The sequence below is a fragment of the Myodes glareolus genome, chromosome 9 (genome assembly GCF_982192425.1).
Source record: "Myodes glareolus chromosome 9, mMyoGla1.1, whole genome shotgun sequence".
Lineage (NCBI taxonomy): Eukaryota > Metazoa > Chordata > Mammalia > Rodentia > Cricetidae > Myodes > Myodes glareolus.
This window is the reverse complement of record NC_142034.1, coordinates 96284671-96291804: the sequence shown is the minus strand read 5'-3', so window position 1 is coordinate 96291804 and position 7134 is coordinate 96284671. Positions and strand designations below refer to the sequence as shown.

The following is a 7134-nucleotide window of genomic DNA, read 5'->3' as shown; positions in this document are numbered from 1 at the left end:
GAGGCAGGAGACCACCACGAGTTCCAGGTCAGAAAGGATCGCAAGTCAGTGAGAGGTTAAAAAAACAAAACAAAACAAAACAAAAACAAAAACAAAAACAAAAACCAGGGAAATGGAAACTCTCTTTTAAAAATATGGCAATGTAGAGGTTAGTAAACTGGGACCTACGCGCAGGTAATCGCGCAGGTTCCGCGGAGAACCTCACGGAACGCGTGCAAAGGAAACCAAGGCCAAGCACGAGAGGCCAACTTCCAGCCGGGCCCCGCCCTCCCGGCCATCAGGCCGTCTCCGGGTAACAGTTTGGAGGGAACTACATTTCCCAGCGAGCACAGGATTAGCCTCTCATGGGGGGGGGGCGCATGCCAGGGAGGGCCAGAGGTAGCTTCCTGCTTCTTGCCCCGCAGTGAGCCACAGAGAGTAGTCCCCGCCTGCCGGGCCTCCCTTGGGCCCTAAACTCCATCAATCAGCCTTCTACCTTTTAAAGCACTGAGTGCTCCTTCGATCGGGCCGACCGGGCTTCCACACCGGAAGTGGCTCATCGGAAGTGGTCCCACAGAGGCGGAAGTATCCGGCCTCCCAGATGGAACTGGGTTTTAATGTCCTCTCCGCAAAGGCGGCAAATTCTTAAAAGGTGCTGACAGTCTTTGAGGACACTCAAAAGGACTAGGCGAGCGATCAGCCTCTCTCGCCTGGCTTTTTGGGTCATTTCCAGAACCCAGGTCTTAGCGCAGGAGACGACTGAGCGTGCCAAAGGTAGAGGGCGGTTTGGACAGCCAGGTTGGGGCGGTTGATGGGTGAGCATCATCCCTTACTGAGTTGCTAGAGCAGCTAGGGTACGGCGTGCGCACCCAGAGAGTGCCACGGTTGGCCGTCGGCTGAACAGTGGGCAGAATCACTTGAGTTTTCACTAACTACAGCTTTGTTTCCCACTGCAAACTCATGCTTTAGTGAAGCTTCTTCCCTGAGAAAGAGTCCAGCAGAAATAGACAGTGTTTCTGTGGTTTAAAGTTGAGTCTAGACTGAGAAATGGGGCTTCTAGAAAGTGCTAGATTCTCCCTTCCCGTGTCACCAACAGACTGAGAAGGAGACTGCAAGTGCCGGGATGCACTTAAGCTAGTGACACGCAGAGGTGTGGGGCAGAGCGAGAGCAGGAAGGAGGAAGGACGGAAGAAAAGGAAGATCGCAAAGAAAGTCATCAGACCAAGGAGAATTCAGAGCATTCAACAGGCATCGAAGAAAGGACAGAGTCACTCATGGAAATCAAGAGAAAGGTCCCCACTTGCCACCATTTAGCAAGCAGAGGCTGTTGTTTTGCCCAAAGTCAAAACTGCACATCCACAGAGGAGAGATTGCCAAGATTATCTGAAAGTGTCAAGAAAGTTTCTGGAAGAAGGCTTTGCCATTTTCTCTTATAAGAATGTTTGTCACCTAGGGACTTGTCCACCAAGGTTATTTAGCTGCTAATCCAAATAACCTTATTTTGGATCATTACCTAAAGTTGCACTGGCTGGTATCTTGGTTACTGGCTGGTAACTTGGCCTTGGAAAGGCTTTGTACCTAAGAGTGTGCCAGAACCTTTGAGGATCAGCTGTGTGGTGCTGGTTTTGGTCCCAGGCATAACAGGCACTGCCTGCTTACCTGTGAAGAGTGCAAAACCAAACATGGATTAAGCGAGAAGGAAGAGTTCCAGCCATCTGTTATGTAAACCCTGTCTGTGGTTTTCAATGATTTCTAAATTTGTACACGTTTAAACTTTCAAGTGTATGTACTCTTAGATAATCTACTTCTATTGAAACAGAAAACTTATCCTTCTTGCATTCCTTTGAAATGCTTGTGGCAGAAGGCTTTTGATTGACTTAGGCGTGGCATATTCTCCCGTTCTTCGAGAACATGTTGGGATCCATCACGCACTATACAGGAAATAAAGTTACATCCCCCCCCCCCCAGCTTAGAACTTCCTGAGAGAATTTTGAGTAGCTTCTGGGTAGTCTTTCCCGTAATTCTTTTACTCTGCTTTTATTTTTCTTCTTCAGTAATTTAAGTTCTCGGATAGGGAACAGGAATGAATGATGTGGAAGTTAGTTGGGAAGCCATGACCCAAAGACAGTTCATGTATATGGATCTAGAAGTCCAGGAAAGATTGTGTTTTGGTACTAGAAGTCCATCCTAAGGTCTAGGAGCTGAGATCTGTAACTCGGTGGGAAACATTTCCTGTGACAGGGTCACCATACAAAGCAGCTTGTGTGATCAGGGACTCATCACAGCGCAGGAGCTGTGAAAGTGCCCGTCACCTGTCGGTGACCTGCTAGGTTCACGGGCACATCCCACAGTCAGAACTCAATAGCCGGTTCTTTTGTTTTGTTTTGTTTTGTTTTGTTTTTCAAGACAGGGTTTCTCTGTAGCTTTAGAGGCTGTCCTGGAACTAGCTCTTGTAGACTAGGCTGGCCTCGAACTCACAGAGATCCACTTACCTCTGCCTCCCGAGTGCTGGGATTAAAGGCGGGCACCACCACCGCCCGGCAATAGCCAGTTCTTTTACCAATTATTAGTGGCCTCAGAGAGGAAAGACAACTTCCTAACCTGCTCTCCCAGGGAGCAGCTTACTGGAAGGAGAACCGAAAGACTGAATTAATTCTAAAAATGAGAAACTCTTGGGATTTTGGGGATCTCAGAGGCAGCCAGTGTAATGGCATGAGTTGTGTTTCTTCTCCAGACAACTCGTTCGTTACATGGGAAGTGTGGTTCTTCCTTTTTGGAACCGTTGGCTTTATGGCACATTGGCTGAACCCCATGGAAAAGCTCCCCTTGCATCTTCGCGGCTTCTCAGAAAAATGCCCTGTCTACAAATCAGCATCTAAATATACAAAGTGCATGTGGGGTGGGGGGGGGCTGCTTATACTAATGTATCTACAAACCCACACCATGGAGTTAAAATGGAAATTTCATCAGAGGTTAATATTTGATGTGAAATAATTTCATTTTAAGCATTAAAACATGTGGGGGCTTGTTTTGTGTGAACACTAAATGAATGAAATGGAGTGGTTTGACAGAGTTGATTTTTATGTGACATATCCTGTTTGACAGTCAATAAAATTCTACTTCTGAAAATCAAAAAAAAAAAAAGTTGACTGTCAGGTGGGTTTGTTTCCCACGCCCCATCTGACTGCATTGCCTTCTTCTCTCTTGCAGCCTTCCCTTTCCAGCCAAACTGCATAAAATACATTTTTAAAAGTAAGCCTTTGTGAATGTTTCTCTTCTGTTTTTCTCTGTCTCCTCAGCCTGGCTGTCCTGTCTGGTTTGCTCCTGTTTGGGGTTTATAGGTCTGTTCGCCGTTCTTTCTCTTAATTGGGTTCAAGTCTTCCTCAAGCCGCTGAGCTTGAGGAACAAGTAACAAGCTCCTTTTGAGTAACAAGGAATCTGTTACTAAAATGACAGGGGCCTCGTGTTCTTTCAGGCACGGATGGCATTGGGGATTTGAATGTATGGCACTCTCAAGAAGAATGTGTGAGTGTTGGGGACTGCAGAACACCGGACCCTGAATTTCCTGTAAACAACTTCTTTTCCTCTGCTCTCAGCAGTCTGCAGCTGCTCTGAGCGCGAGACCCTGATGGCAGGGGAGTGGGTTCTGATGAGTCTGCAGCTGAAAGATCCCAGGAGCTGGGGTGTGGCCAGAGCCCTTTATAAGCTGCCCCTGAGCACAATAAAGTTGGCATTCTTGTGTCAAGGATGACCCGTGTCCCAGTGTTTCTCTCTGTGTGTGCTGTGTTTTTAAGTCTCCAGCTTAGTTCCCGGCTCACATACTGTAAAGTGTAGAACAGGTGTTGTGTTTCTACGTGTGAGCACAGATCCTCTCAGCAAGCCAACTCAGAGAAGGAAAACAGTGGTCATTTTGGGGAGATGATGTCACTGGGTAAGAAATCCTTTGGTTCAGATTGTGTGCTATGGCAAAAGCTGGGTCTTATTTTGTAGCTCTGGCTTGTTTGGAATTCACTAGATGGAACAGACTGATATAAAAATTGAAACAATTTTCCTGGGTCTGCTCCCAAGTACTAAGATTATAGGTGTATCCATAGCACTATGCTCAACCTAGAAGCCTGTTCCTCATCTTTGGAGTGGTTGAGGCAGTACTCACACCTAATAAAGTACAAGTGCACAGCCTTGGTTTTGTTCCACCTCATTGAGTAGAGCCTTGTGAGTAGAGCCTCACCACAGACTCGCAGCTGTGTGTGCTGGGAGGCAACAATGGAACGGAGAACTTGCTTTCTTATATGAGACTTAGTAACTGATTTCTGAATTTGGTGTAATTCCTTTGATGATAGCGGTAAGATTTTTTCTTTAATGGAGCTTGACAATCTGACCTGAAATTCAGTCGGGAACTAGACAGAGGGAGGAACAGAGCAGAGGTCGCAGCCCTGTGTGACAGTGGCAGTCAGTGCTGTGTCACTTTAACGAAATGGCAGCAAAAAGGAAGATTTAACTCCTTGAGACAGGATCTCTGTGTGACCCAGGCTGGCCTCAAGCTCACTGTGGTGCCAAGGATGACCCTGAGCGCCTCCCCCCTCCCCCGAGCACTGAGATCACAAGGATGTGTTATCATGCTTGCTCTGTGTGGTGCTAGGAATTGAACCCAGGTCTTCATGCAATTGAGGCCGGCACTCTTAGCAACTGAGCCACAGCCCCATCCCCTGAAAAATATTTTAGGCCAAAGAAAGAAAAACAAATTTGAATTGCATAATTTTTTATAGAACACTATCAGAACCTCATATCTATTTCAGCATTTATGACGTGGGCCAGGTGTGGTGGCTCACACCTGCAATCACAACACTCAGGAGGCTGAGGTAGGCACAGCTCTGTGGATTGGAGGTTAGCCTACCAACAAGTTTCAAGGCCAGTCATGGTTACACAACAAGACCCTGCCAAACAGAAGAAAACAGAAAAGAAAAACAACCTTTGATAAAAACTAAAATTATTCTCAGAAGAAAATTCATAGCAGTTCATTTTATTTAATATGTAATTCATATGTATTAGAAAACAGGATAAATTAATGCTGGGTGGTGGTGGCGCCCACTTTTAATCCCAGCACTTAGGAGGCAGAAGCAGACGGATTTCTGTGAGTTTGAGGTCAGCCTGGTCTACAAGAGCTAGTTCCTGAACAGGCTCCAAAGCTACAGAGAAACCTTGTCTTGAAAAACCAAAAAAAAAAAAAAAAAAAAAAAAAAAAAAAGCAAAAAGAAAACTGGGTAAACTAAAGTAACAGGCATTAATATAAAACTAGAAATTAATGTGTTAGTTTTAGAAACAAAAAATTATTAAATCAAAATTTAAAACTATGTATAATGCAACTTCCAGAAAGGAAATTTAAATTACTCAAATATTTGCTTCTATCTATAGGAGAAATATTAGTTTCACAGAAAATTCTAAATCACTAAATTCAAATCAAGGAAAAAATATATACCAGAGTATAGAGAAAAGAAGGAAACTTGAGAAATTGCTCTTAATGGAATGAGACACAGAAAACTGACTAGGGGGTGGTGTCACCGACTTTTAGTCCCAGCTCTTGAGAAGTAGAGGCAGGCAAATCTCAGAGTTCAAGATCACCCTGATCTACAGAGTGAGTTCCAGGACAGCCAGGGTTACACAGAGAAACCCCATCTAAAAAACAAACAAACAAAACACTGAAACCTGAAAAATTACCACTTTTTTCAATTTCAAAAATTACCATTTTCTACTGTACCTGAATCAAAGATTTATCCTAAGAATGCAAAAACTAATTAATAATCATTTAAGGATAGAAGTTATACTAGAAAGTCTACTAATAGAATTAAAATTTAAAAAAGCTTTCATTGACTTTATTTATTTATTTATTTGACTTTTTTATGAGACAACATTTCTTTATTGGTTGTCCTAGAACTTGCTCTGTAGACCTCAAACTCACAGAGCTCTGCCTGCCCCTGCCTCCAAAGTGCTGGGATTAAAGGCGTGCACCACCACTTCCTGGCTAATTGAATCGTTTTAAATTTTAGTAAGGGAGCTGGAGAAGTGGCTCGGCAGGTAACAGCTCTTGTTTTTGCAGAGGACCTCAGTTTGATTCCTAGCACCCACATGGTGGCTTGCAACTATAACTACAGTTCTAAGGGATCCAATGCCCTCTTCTGACTTCCATGGGCACCAGGCACCCACATGGTACACAAACAAGGATACATATAAGCAAAATTCCTACACATATTCTCTTAGTCATTGTTTTGTCGCTGTGAAAAGATGCCAGGACCAAAGCCACTCTCATAAAAGAAAGCATTCAATGGGGCTGGCTACTGTTTCGGTGGTGTAGTCCATTATCATCATGGTGGGGAGCACGGTGACATGCAATCAGGTACTGGACCAGTAGCTGAGAGCTACTCCTAATCCGCAGATAGAGAGAAAGAGTGTGGGCCTGAAATGAGCTTTTGAAATCAAAGCCCAGCCCCAGTAGACACTTCAAGGCCACACCGGCTCCAGCAAAGCTGGAACTCCTAATCCTCAGAATCCTTTCCGATAGTGCCACTCCCTGGTGAGTCCGCATTCAAATCTATGAGCCTATTGGGACGTTCTTAGTCAAACCACCACACACATAAAATAATATATGTATTTTTTTAAAAAAGAAAAATCTTATGGTCATTTTCACAGTTACTAAAATGATAAAATTCAACTCCCTTCCTCATAAGAAGATCCTGTAAATTAGTAATAAGTTTCAATCCCTTCGACCAGTATTAAAGTGCATTTTTCTGTATTGGGGATCAGAGCCAGTGCATGGTCAACAAACATTCTATCACAAACTACAGTTCCTTTATTTTTATACATATAATTTATTTTTATTGACTGTTCATTGGTGCTTTGCCTGCATGCATGTCTATATGAGGGTGTCAAAAGCCTTGGAATTGGAGCTACAGACAGAGATGAGCTGTCATGTGGGTGCTGGGAATTGAACCTGGGTCCTCTGGAAGAGCATCCAATGCTCTTAACCTCTGAGACATCTCTCCAGCACCCAGTTCCTGATTTTAAAATACTTTTCTTTTTAAAGGAAAAAAAAATCTCATGTATCCCAGACTGGCCTGGAACTTCTGATTCCCCTTCTTCCATATCCTGAGTGCTGGGATT

General features: G+C 44.1%; 1 pseudogene; it reads left to right on the top strand.

Moving 5' to 3' along the window:
- Positions 1–363: 363 nt before the first annotated feature.
- LOC146892833 (OCIA domain-containing protein 2 pseudogene) lies at positions 364–3648 on the top strand (annotated as a pseudogene).
- The last annotated feature ends 3486 nt before the right edge of the window (positions 3649–7134 follow it).